Source organism: Larus michahellis, chromosome 2 (genome assembly GCF_964199755.1).
Source record: "Larus michahellis chromosome 2, bLarMic1.1, whole genome shotgun sequence".
NCBI classification, from domain to species: Eukaryota; Metazoa; Chordata; class Aves; order Charadriiformes; family Laridae; genus Larus; species Larus michahellis.
Genome location: NC_133897.1, coordinates 117,457,799 through 117,470,603, shown reverse-complemented (window position 1 = coordinate 117,470,603; position 12,805 = coordinate 117,457,799).

The following is a 12,805-nucleotide window of genomic DNA, read 5'->3' as shown; positions in this document are numbered from 1 at the left end:
CCACTGGTTTCTTAGCAGGAAAGGGAGAAGTGCTGTTCCTTTTCACTAGAGGTCCTGTTTCACTAGAGGCAACTGCCTTGGACACAGACTCTGAGCTTATGGGAATTGTTATGAGGCCCCTCTGAGGTCCTATATTACTTCTATCTGAAGAGTTTACTGTAGCTCTATCAAAAAATATGTAATTGCTATAAGAAAGTATGGAGCATCATATCCACTAATAATACAGACTGAGAGATGATGGGACTGAGAGTGTCCCTGCAGAGAAGGACTTGGGGTACTGGTGGATGAAAAGCCGGACATGAGCCGGCAATGTGCACTCACAGTCCAGAAAGACAACTGCACCCTGGACTACATCAAAAAAAGCGTGGCCAGCGGGTCGAGGGAGGTGATTCTGCCCCTCTACTCCACTCTGGTGAGACCCCACCGGGAGAGCTGCATCCAGCTCTGGGGCCCTCAGCACAGGAAAGACATGGACCTCTTGAAGTGAACCCAGAGGAGGGCCATGAAGATGATCAGTGGGCTGGACCACCTCTCCTATGAAGACAGGCTGAGGGAGTTGGGCTTGTTCAGCCTGGAAAAGAGAAGGCTCCGGGGAGGCCTTATTGCAGCCTTGCAGTACTTAAAGGGGCTTATAAGATAGATGGAAAGAGGCTTTTTAGTAGGGCCTGTAGTGAGAGGACAATGGGTAATGGTCTTAAACTAAAAGAGTTAGATTAGATATAAGGAAGAAATTTTTCACATTGCGGGTGGTGAAACACTGGAACAGGTTGCCCAGAGAGGTGGTAGATGCCCCATCCCTGGAAACATTCAAAGTCAAGCCACAAGACCCCTAATAATCTTAAATAAGGAAAGCATTGTCCCATTTATTTGGAATCTCTCCTCTACCCCCTACCCCTAGTATATAATAGAACAAAAGTTTGTCGTGATTTGTCCATGTTAAACATCTCAGGATACTGGAGGCATCTACACAGAGCCAACAGATGAGAGTGGGAGCCATGAGACCTGCATCCTTCTGAAGCAGCAGCTGGAGACCAGGTGGGATGCCCTTCCACATCTAAATTGGTACTAGAGATCTGAATTGCATAACGAATTCACCTCTGTGCCCCGTAGGTGTCTGTGCTGAGCTTGTCCCTTGTACTTCCTGGGGAGAGGGAGGCTTAGACTCATCTCAGACATGAGTTATTTCAGCTTAAAGCATCTGGGGTAAGGTACAGGAGGAATATGACCCTGCCAATGCCTGTTTCTCTGCATTCACTACAATCATCTGATTTAGACAGCTAAGGTTAGGTGAGATGAATCCTACCCCAGGTGGCATGTTTTTTTCCTTTTTTGTACGATACCAGCATATAAAGACAGCACAGGGCTGACACTATGCGAAACACGTAGTAAATATGCACAGAAAATTGTTTTGCTGAATAGCATGGAAGATATTTTCATTTTCCGGTGTCCCTTCCTGCTTTTGCTGTCAGGAGAGGCTGAGCCTGCCCTGGTTCAAATACAAATGATCTCATCCCGTAGCTTTTTCTTAGCTAAATTTCATGATAAACACAGTGGTCATCCGTCTTTGTCACACAGCTATGATGGTCTCCTGAGAAGGCTGGAGGAGATGTTACTTATTTCTGTTGACCTTGCCATCCTCACCAGTGCATGAACAACTTGCAGAGGCCAGAGTACCATAACCAATATATTTCCCCACCCAGGTATGGTACCACGCTGAAGACAGTAACACCATGCTAGCCTAACAGTACTGAGGAAACTCCCAGTGGAGTGGGAGCTTTCCTTCTGGGCTTCTGAGTTATAATTGGCTAGTTTTTGTGCAGGAACATTGTTTTCAGATGACTTACAAATGGCTGGTTTATAAGCAAGAACATTGCTTTCACTTGAGTTACAAGTAGTCATATTTTGTCTCAGAAAAAAGAAATATTGGCCATTTTCATAACTCTCTTAAGTTGCTGAATTGGTTTGCACTGCAGATACCTAACCAAACAATTGGTTTTTTTCTCCTCTTAACTTTCCTTCTTGAAGTAGTCATTTATCTTTTAAATCACTAGAAGAGTGCAAGGAATTCAGCTCAGCACTGAAGCCCTCCATGTTGTGGATCTTCCTCTTTTCCAGTACTGTAACCTCAGGCTTTTGGTCAGTTGTGCCATCTGAAGCATGGCATGTGCCGGCAGCCCTTCTGCCCATCTCTGGCTCTTCGCATGAGTATTTCAGCAGTTGTCTTCTGCTGTTGTCTCTGGATCGCTGGAGGGGACATGCTCAGCTGGGGTTTCTCGAGTTATGGCATGCACTGCTCCAGTATATGCTTTGATTTCTATTAACAGGCTAAGAAGTCCTCTTCTGGACCTAAAGGCCTTTCCTGTATCCAGTTTTGTGGGCTGGAAGCTCCCGCTTTTCTCCACCACCAGGCTGGGACGAGCCCTTACCACCTTGCTGGCAGAGGGGATCATGGGTATGCTTTGGGTTGAGGTGGTTGGATCAGGAGGTTAGCTCACCCACGCCTGCTCAGGGTCTCTGCAGGCTCCGCATCTCTCCATTGCTCCCAGGATCCTTCCCAGTGGCAGAGCAGCCTGGGCCAAGGCAGTGTGGGGTGAAATGTGCATTCTGGAGGATAGGTGTAGGAGGCAGCAGAAGACTGTTGAATCAGCAAAGTTGCTTGCAAGGGGAGGGTCTGACTGTAATTATTGGGAGCATTAGAAAATGCCTGCCATTGCTAAGTTTTCCTTTTTTAATTTGTTTGTGTAAGGTAAAGGACTGCCATGGCTTCCACCTGTGTTTTAATTCAGAAAACTGAGAGAAAGCCAAGCCCCAACGCGGTTGCCCAGGTCTCTGAAGCCCATTGTTTGGTGTCTGGCCAAAAGGCTCAGGTACTGCCCAGCTCCTGTTGCGTAGGTGGGAAAATGCTCAAACATCCAATATCTTGCTCTATTGGAAGAGGCAAATAATATTAAATAAGAGGCAAATAATATTTAAATTAATTGTATTGTTATTATTAAAAGTAAATATTTAAAATAACGTATGAAAGGATAGATGGGAGTGTTTTTCTGTGTGGTGTGGCTGTAGTTAGGTTTTGTACCGGGAGAGGGGAGTGTTTTCCCAGAAAATGAAGGCACAGGATGAGGGACAGTTTGGGCTGCGCTTGAGGCTACTCCGCTAATGGGGAGCTGGGGACATGCCGCCAGCCCCGGGGCCTATCACTTCATCTGTACATGAAGCCATTGTCTGACACCGCCTAAAAAATGCGGGATATGTCAGAGCCATGCCAGCTCATTTCAAATCACAGGGAAAGGGGCTTCCTAACATTGAAAATAGGATCAACGTGATTTATCATTTTGAATGAGTCACCTACATATACTATGAGACAGAATGAATATTAGCCATTCAGGCTTGGAAGAAAGCATGCTTGGTTTTTTTTGCAAGGCTTTCTCACTATTTCTCATCTCTTATTTTGATAAATTAAACCATATTACCAGTTGAATAAAGGCCCATTCTAAATAAATCATTTGAGATTATTCTAGCCCCCACCTCTTGCCGTATGAAAGAAAAACAGAGAAGAGCTCTCTGAATAGGGTAAAAAAAAAAAGGTTTTAAACTTTTACAAAGACAGTAGAAAGCCAATTACAAGTGTGCTAAGGAGATAATGCCAACATAAATGGAGCCTTTTTTAGAATACAAATATTCCTTAAGCCAGGACTGATGTTGTACGTGAACAGAGAGTAACACTGCCATGCTAGTAGCACTGCCAGAGATTAAGCACATGCTGAAAAGCAGTACAATGTAAATGTTAGTGAGTACAGCATAGACAAAGACTGTTTTTTCCTGGGGTAGGAGCAGATAAAGAGGAAGAACAATGTTGCCACTGTGATTTATAGCTACCTCTTGTTTGATACTGATTTTTTTCTCTGTTTAGAACAGTGTTGGTTACTTTCCCATAGATTTCATGCAGAGGAGGGATCAACGCTGAGCTGTTAGTGCTTGTGTTGGGATATTGACAAACGAGTCTAGCAAGCTGGCTGCAGTGACTGAAGGCGTCAGCACCCCAGCAATTGCTGTGCTGCACCCCTGGCAGAGATTACTATTCCCACAGCAATGTCAGCAGCATGTCACTTCTGCTTGCCACTTGGTGTTGCCACAGTGCAAAATCCGACTACTTTGCTTAAAGCCATCTTCATCAACTATTTAAGAAGAGGTGCCAAACTATGCACTGGACTGGCAGACAAAAATTGCTCTCTGCTTTGGGGATCAGAAACTCAGTCAGAGGAGTAGTGCTGCATATCTGTAAGGCAGTAATAAATTAAAATGCCACAACTGTTCTTGACGTGAAGAGGAGTCAGTGTCCTAAATTAGCTAGCAATATGTTAGAAAAGTACAGCATCAGTTAGGCTTCTACTATGTGCTAGGTGGGAAGCTAAGGGGGGACCAAATGAGTTAACATTACTTTCTTTAAAACTATTGTAAGCAAAATCAGTTTTTCACCAGCTGAAAGCCCAGATGGATGAAAGCAATTAACAAAAATGGTATCTCAGAACATTCTATCAGAGGGCAGCTGATAGAACAGAGATCATATTACCTTATGTCAATAGGTTGTGTAGTTTGAATTACAAAAAACTTCACCTAAACCAGATGCTATCTTTCCAAATAAAATCCTCTTCCAAGACCAAATTGATTTTTGATTTTAACTTCTGTGGTCATTCCTACAGAAGGGTATACTTGGAGCCTCTGAAGCCTCCCATCTCTGATGGCACTAGTGCTTGGTGCTTTGTTCTCCCTCCTTCATTTCCCTCCCTTGTGCTCAAAAGCTCTTCTTTTCAACCCTTTTCCTCCCTGGACAAGGTTGCACAACATTTAGTGTAGAATGACTGGCATGAAAGGTGGATAAATTGCCTTATTAGCAGAGTTTAAGTAGCTTAGCTGTTATTTCCAAACTGGTCATGGGAAGTTGCACAAGATATTTTCATCTTTTAAACAATTATGAACACAAGCTTTGGTACTTAATTTTTAGGTGGCATCCTGCCAGCCACCTTAGTTTGTTAAACTAGTTTGTGAGGTACAATTAATAATGTGTGGACTGATGAAGGAGAAACTGGATTAGCACAAAAAGTAGCCCCTCAGGAAAACCGAAATAGCACAGTTGTCCTAGAATACTGCCACTCTGCATATAGATGGAAATATGGTCACAAATGGCAATGGGTGTCACCCACTAGTGACTTTAATGACCAAGACCAGGGTTTTGATCCTAGAGTAGAATAAAAATGGGAGTTGGTGGAAGCTGAGAGCATGGAGTATGCTCTTGCGGCATGCTAAGGACACTTACGGGCCGATTCTGCCCAAACTAAAATCCATTGTCTCCACCTACATTGAGCCACACAAACTATTCTGTTCTAACAGGAGATGATGATCAGGCAACGTTCTGCAGCTAGATACCTGCAATGGCCCAAAACCCCAGGAGCTGAATGACTCCCTTTTTCGTCATTGATTCTATGTTGTGAGTTAGGAAAAAGGACTATTTTTTGGCCTATGCCTAAAACTTTGCAGTGATTCTATGTTTTATTGTTGTCATCATAATTATAAATGTACACAACTTTTTTATGCAAATACTAATATTCCACAGAAATAAAAATCCATTAAATGTTTTCAGATAGTATTATTTGTTACCTTTAAATGTCTCTTTTTTGTATTTGGCTAATTTATCATCAAGATCTGGGTGTCTTGAGTAGCAGTTTGTGAAAGTGGTTACCATATATTGTTTGTTTTATCCCAATGCAGAGAACATGTGTCATTTTTGTTACCAAAATAACTTACTAAAATTCATATCTCTATGCCACTAATACTACAGAAATCTGACTTTTTTCAAAAGCAAAGTGTCACACATGTGGCTGCTATTCGCAATAATCATGCTATCAACAGCTCCTTCCCGCAGTCAGTAATATTCTTTGGATTATAACCTACTAACACTACTGTGAGTTCAGCAGAGAACATGGATTAGTTGGGCATTTTTTAGCTAGAATTTCCTTGCAACATACCTCTCATTTTGAGCATACTCTGATATGGAAACCCTTTAATTTTATTCACAAGTGCTTTATAATGTCAGGCTTAGTTGTTGAAGAATGCAGGAAGGCATTTTCTGGACCACATACCTATGTTTCTGTACCATGAGTGCCTGGGGTTACTTCTTTACTTTTACATCTGCCATTGGTATGAATTCTGAAGTATGCTGTTGTTCTGGGATTATGCTACCATTTTTGCAGATTCGGTTCCTGTAGATTGCACTGCTGAAGCGCATTCCTTCTTCCTTGTCATCCTCCTTTTGACCTTCCTTGTCAATATTCAGGTACAATACAGCTCGGCCCCAAAGAACTTGAAGTTTAGTTCAAACACAGACATAAAAAAATAATACAAAAGCCAGTGGCAGAGGTGGGCGGCTAATGCCGATGGCAAGCTTTTGCAAATGAGCTTTTTGAATTTGAAGTGAGAGAACAAAGCTGCTCAGCGGTCCAGGCTTGGGGTGGAATGGAAGAAGACAGGAAAGTGAGAATCCCAGAAAGACAGTGGCGAAGAGAGTGGGAGTGAGTAAGATGTAAGAAGGAGGCAGAGTCAGAGTCAGAGCCATGAAGACCTGGAGGATGAGCTTGGCCTCAATGGAGAGGGAGAGAAGGAACCCTTGGAGGAATAAAGAAGCTAAGGGCAGGGAGAGAGCAGACATTTAGCCTGCTTTGCCCTGAAATGGAAGAAATCCACGATGCTGCAAATGTTTATCCTTTGGCTGCCAAATAGCTCTGTGTGGTGGGCTTGGTTAATGAGGAAATGATACCTAACCGGCGTTTAGACCAGTCCAAATAACCTCTCACTGTCACACGCATAGGCAAGAGGAAAACAAAGAATCAACTCCTGTAGTTCAAGCTACAGAAATACAGCCTGGACAAGCCCTGCTGAGGCTGTGTAGCAGGAATGCATCCAAAAATCTTCCCAAACCAAGGCAAACTAGCTGGGCAAAGTCTTTAGATCAGAAATTGTTGCTCTGTCAGCTGCTGCTTCTCTCCTGTGCTTCAGCACAGGACACAGTTTAGGAGAAGGGATCCTCTAGCTCGGTGCTGCATCATCACTACATGCTGCTCTCATCTGTTGATTTTCCCCAGCAAAGAGTGAAGAAAAGAAAGAATGGAAAAACATGATTTTAAAAACTGTAGTGGAATTCAGTAAAATATGTTAAAATAAGTAAGGTCTACAGCTAGTGATTTTGTTAAGGTACACAAATAAGCCCCACGGGGAGGGGCAGAAGGGGAATTAGCTAACTTTGTGTGTCACATCTCCTGGCTCACTTCATTAGTCTGTGCCTTTCTACTTTATCTTCTTCTTTATATTGTAAAATCTGTGAGGTCACCATGCCCAAATGGAGGTTTGTAAAGTACCTTGCACTTTGTGGACCTGTGTTTCACCTCAGCCTGTTGCTCTCCAAATGTCATTTTAGATGGTCTGTGCGTGGGGGTCTTGTGTTACCCTCTCAGACAGATTGTGGCTGGAAACTGCCAGCTTATGGCAACTGATGACATTCTTCAAGAGCCAGCTGAAGACAAAGTGGAAAATCCAGCCGTGTCCATGTGTAAAGTCTAACTAAGGCATGTGTCATTGATAAACTTTGCTATCGGGGCTCTCTGTTATACTTTATTTATATCAACTTAAAGCCTGAAAGAATGTCGCTTTGGCTGCCTTTCAAAACGTGAAAGCTGAGCATATGTGGCTTCATTGAAAGGGAAATTAGTCACTCTTATTGCTTTAGAGAATCCAATCACTTTAAAATCCCTGCTACGTCAATATGCCTCCCCATGAAATAAATGCCCCAGAGGATTTCTTGTTTTGAATATTGCCTTAATGCAACTCTCTATCTAACTACTAAAGCACAGTTCACCTACAGAAGTATGGAAAAGCGTCTGGAAGTATAGCTTTTTCAATCAAAACGGCTGAACAGGCTTGGAATCTGCGCAGTGTTTACATTTTTGTCGGTTATCTCTGAGTGCTCGCTGCTAGTAGAAGTCGCCTTTTTCCAGGCAGCCTCACATGTCACACAGTACTGGAAAAAGCTCATGGAGAGACCCACAGTCCTTTAAGACAGCAAAGAGTAGCAAACCTGAAGCTGTTTGTTCTCACTCTCACATGCACGTGCATCCACACATTGTTTTCTTAGCTTTGCCAAGGCAAGCTGTTTCTCTGGGTGTAAGAAGACAGACCAGACCCAGAAGATCAAGTGTAATTGCCATGGTGCAACCCACTATAGTGATGCAACCCAACTCCTTTCTGAGGGTTCCTCATACTCCGTATGACCATGACATATGGCGAGCAGGTTGCTGGGACTCTGTTATGGAAGAAAAGTCTTTCCAAGTCTCCCAGCAAGTTAAACAAGCTAAGTGATGACAAAGGACTGAAGGGAACACTAATACCCACAATGGCAAAATGGCTTTGGTTGATAGCAGAGCTCTCTCTGGCTCTGAGACTGCTCGAAAGATCTCCCTGGTCATCACTGGGGAGAGTGGCAAACAGGATGTTTTCCACTGGGGTCCCTCCTAGATGAAAAGCCTTGAAACTAGGCTCTTGAGCATCACTCCTACAAAAGATATGGGGATGGCAGTCTCAGTCACAATGAGGGGAGAGGAGGTGAGGGGTAAAAGACCTTCTTGTTTGTATTCACTTTTATATCTCATAGCTAGCTCTGTTCCTTCAGTAAGGCCCAGATCCAGGTAATCTGTGGAGCCCACGCCAAGAGCACAGCCTTCCTGAGCACCTCCTCTGATAAAACCAAGGGTGAGTCAGGTTTGAGGTGGCATGAGTGATGCTGTGGTGGTGTGTTCTCCTTACAGAGAGCCTAGGGCAAGTAGGCTTCGCTCTTAGGCACTCAGTTAGGCACCATAAATTAGGTGGGATGGATCTGAATGATAAAGTTCATGATCTCCCCAATTTCTCTCATGCAATGTTCCTAACTGGCAAGTGGAGCAGACCAGCGTACTGGCAGGATGATTTCATTTGTTGCACACACCCTTCTTCCTTCAGGCTGCAGCCTAGGAATAACGGCTAAAGTGACTTGCTCAAGATAATTTCAGATCTACTGCTTTTACAGATGGCTGCTTGCTTCAGGTGCTTCGTACAAAACTAAAGAAATATCTGCTCAGCCTACTCACTTTTTCTGGGATGTGGTCATGGTCTTGAGACAGAGAACTTCTCATGAAAGCTGATGGCAAACTGCATGTAACAAGAGATATGTCTAACACTGTAGTACCTGAAGTGTCACTGTGATTCCTCTCCTTGGTTAGTTGGTTCCCCAGGCTCTCTGACAAGTCTGGATTTTTTGTTTATTCACAATCGTATTATTCACAATTTCAGTTTCCTCACAACATTTGGTATTGGCTTCTTATTTTCCTCCATAATGAGACTTAAATTCTCTAACTATTTTAATATTTTGGCATAGCTACTGGCCACTGGACTTTTTATTGTTGAGGAATTTCACAATCACATAATTAAAATGAGAGTGTGTGTATGGCAGCATAAGAAGCTCTGAGACACTGATCTATGGGTTTGGATTTTAAACCAGTCATTTGAGCTTGTGCTCAGGGCTGTGATAGCAACAGATTCATAAAAGCAATTCAGGAACAAGTTTTCAGTAGGTCACTGTTAATAATACCGTCTGCTAAGGTTTTTGATTTGCTCAGAAATAGGTTGAGGATGACGAAAATTTAAAGCCTGCAACTAAGAATCTGGAGCAAACCAGCAAACATTTAAGTGCCATCTGAAGCATGCAGGTAGCTCCAAAGAAACATTCCTAGACAAGTTCCTGTGCTTTGCTGGACCTGGGAGCTGGGTAAGCAGCCAAAGGAGGGCATTCACTACCACATGAAAGAGTTTCTCTGGCTCCTGGGTGAAGAACAAGTTGGGAGGGGGATGTGCTGGAAGTAGTTTCACTTTCTTTACTTGCCCTTGACTCTAACTGCCAATTTAAATGACTTTATGGCACATTTTCTCCTTGATTTCAAGTTGGTTTTCTCTCGCTTTGGAGCAGGTAGGAGAAGAAAATGGTGAACTCATTATTACATGGAGAAACACATGCAAAGAGCTGCCAAACACAGAAAGTCATTCCACTGAAAAAAAGTGAAAAATATGTTTCCTCCTTATTTCTTTAAAGTGGGATTAGTAATTTGAGGTACCCCTGTGCTTCACAGCAGCAGGGATGCTCAGATAACAGTGTGGTTTCTAATCTGAGGATAAAATACCCAAATGACAAAAAAAAAAAAAAAAATCTGACTACAGCTTTCTATCAATCACATTTTTTCTTGTTATATATAACATACCTACTTAAATTTTGCATGCAAATTACTTCTCTGGGGTACCCAAGGGAACAGTAATAATGAATCAAAGTATTCACCTGAAGGTTCCTAAGATTATTCAGCTATCTGTTAGGCTGTTGATAGACTAAATGTGGTCACAGGGGGTCTTTCTTTAAAATCCACCACTGGAAGAGTAATTTCTGTTTCAGCTACAGCCAGTGGGGCCACCCTCTTGCTGCAGCTCTGGATCTAAAAGTGTTTTAAAACATCTGTCTTCTTCATGTGAGTAAAGTGTAAATCAGGGAAAGAGGTGTTGCAAGAAAGGCCACATGAAGCAGAGCAAGTGGTACACACAAATCTTATCCCATCTTTTTAAGCAGGGAGCATTTGGCACAGGGGAACTCAAGAGGAGCTGGTGAGGAGATCATCCTTCCTGGAGCGGCAGCGATGCTGTTTGCAGCTAGCTGATGTTGCCATATCTCTCTGTTGCTGTGCCCCTCTTTTCACAGGCAGAGGCACTTTGTTCTACAGTATACATAGTAATAATGGAAGTTCATGGTTTTCTCAAGTTTTCTCCTTAGATAGCATAATATTTGTGCTGCTTTTCCAAAAGGAGGGGTAAGGTCTATCTTAAAGAGTCCTTCTCCTAAATCTAGCCCCATAACTTCTGTCTACCCACTCAGGATAGTCTCTTTATTCATTGCCTTATTTAGGGAGAGTCTGTAATTGGTTTGGTCAGCTGGTGTCTGCTTGGTAAAAGAGGCAAAGGGTAGTTTGAGTTAGTTGATTACAAATATCTGGTGAACTAGTGGAATTTTCTGGGTGTTTTTATTTCTAGTCCATCTTCCAGCCAATTTTCTCAAAGTATTTTGGAAGTGTTTCTCTGGTAATACTCGCAAAACCTGTCTTTGGTTGGCAAATTTCATCAGTATCTGTAGTGAATAGTGAGAGAAACTGGGGTGAAGAGTCATTTAGACGTTGATCAATGGGACCAGTGATCTGTTTAAAGCCATGCACAAATGTAAGTGATTTACCATGCTGGGCCTTCAAATCTTTGCCAAATGTCATCCAGAAAATTGATGGTAGTAGCCATATCTCCTACAGCTCTGCCAGGCTCAAGCTTTAATTATTATAGAAAATTACTGTTTAATTTAGTAAAAAAAATAATCTTATGAGCTGGGAAGAAAAATTAACAGGTTTTGTGATAGACTGCTGCACGTGGAAATCTTGTGTGACATCAATACAAGGTGGGACTCTATCTGGTTGACTCCCATGGAGAAAGGACCCTAGAGACTGAGTGTGTTTGCAGAGAATCTGTCAAGTAGAGGGATGGACACCTTCTGGGTAAATCTTCTGTTGCCAGGCTATAGAGTTTTTCAAATAAGAGGCAAATTTCACCTGATTTCCTGAAAGGTGAAAAACATTCTGATATCCTAGCTTCTGTTGCCTAAACCGCAATGGCATTCAGTATTTCCCTATCAAGCGTTGTACCGTCTATTTTAAAACCAACACTTTGTTTCATTAAAGCATATGTTTTAATGCAAGGTTGTGCTGCACTAGTAAATGTCAATGAGCAGGACAAAAGAAGCCAATATTCTTGGCAAGTTTCCTGTGGCAGCCAGGGCTGTCAGCCCTACAAAGGGCAATGCAAACCTCAGAGTGGCTCTACTGCTTTCAGCTAGCTCACTCTGAATTAGCCCTAGTGATGGCCTTAAATGACACCATGCCTTTAGCTTGTTGAACGTGACTCTTCCCTGTTCAAGAAGCCCAGTCCTTGATGCTAGGTTGGTTCATCAACAAACGATGGCCTAGGAGTCAGTCTGTTGGGTGTAAGTCTGGGTGCCTTCCACATACATCCTTCTACTTACAAGGGTAACCCGGTCTCTCAATTTGCTGTGAAATTAATATAATTCTAAATCCCCCCTTTTTAACTCTTCCACAAAGGAAGAAAGGGGCTTTCCCTGCTCACCCCATAGCACCTTTTAAGAGTCTGGAGCACGTTTTACCACTGTCATTTTTCCTGTACCGCTGCATGGTGACACTCAGAGTCACTCACAAACACAGTATAAGCAATACTAAAAACAACTGCTTCTCCATTAAATTCAAGAGCTGAAGTTAAGTGTTACACTTATTGCAACGCTCTTCTCTATATAAGTTTTTTTCTTCCCTCTCTGCTTGGCATGTAAATGACATAATTTGGCCTGCTATATTAATTGCAGGATCACAAGCCAACTTGAAAATCCTTTAACTGATGTTTTAATTAATATTTTTTCAAGTGCCCACTCTTCATGCTCTATAATTTAATCCATTTACGCCATTATACTCTTTATTATTATATAAACCAAACTAAACCAGGCCAAGGTTTTCTGTGGTGCTGTGTGGCATTAGTAGTGTTTTTGGTGAGCACTCCCTGATGTCACCTAACCACAGGTACTGGCTGCTGTGGGGTAGCTGAGATGTTCACGCAAGGGTGGCATACATGCCACAGCCTCAGA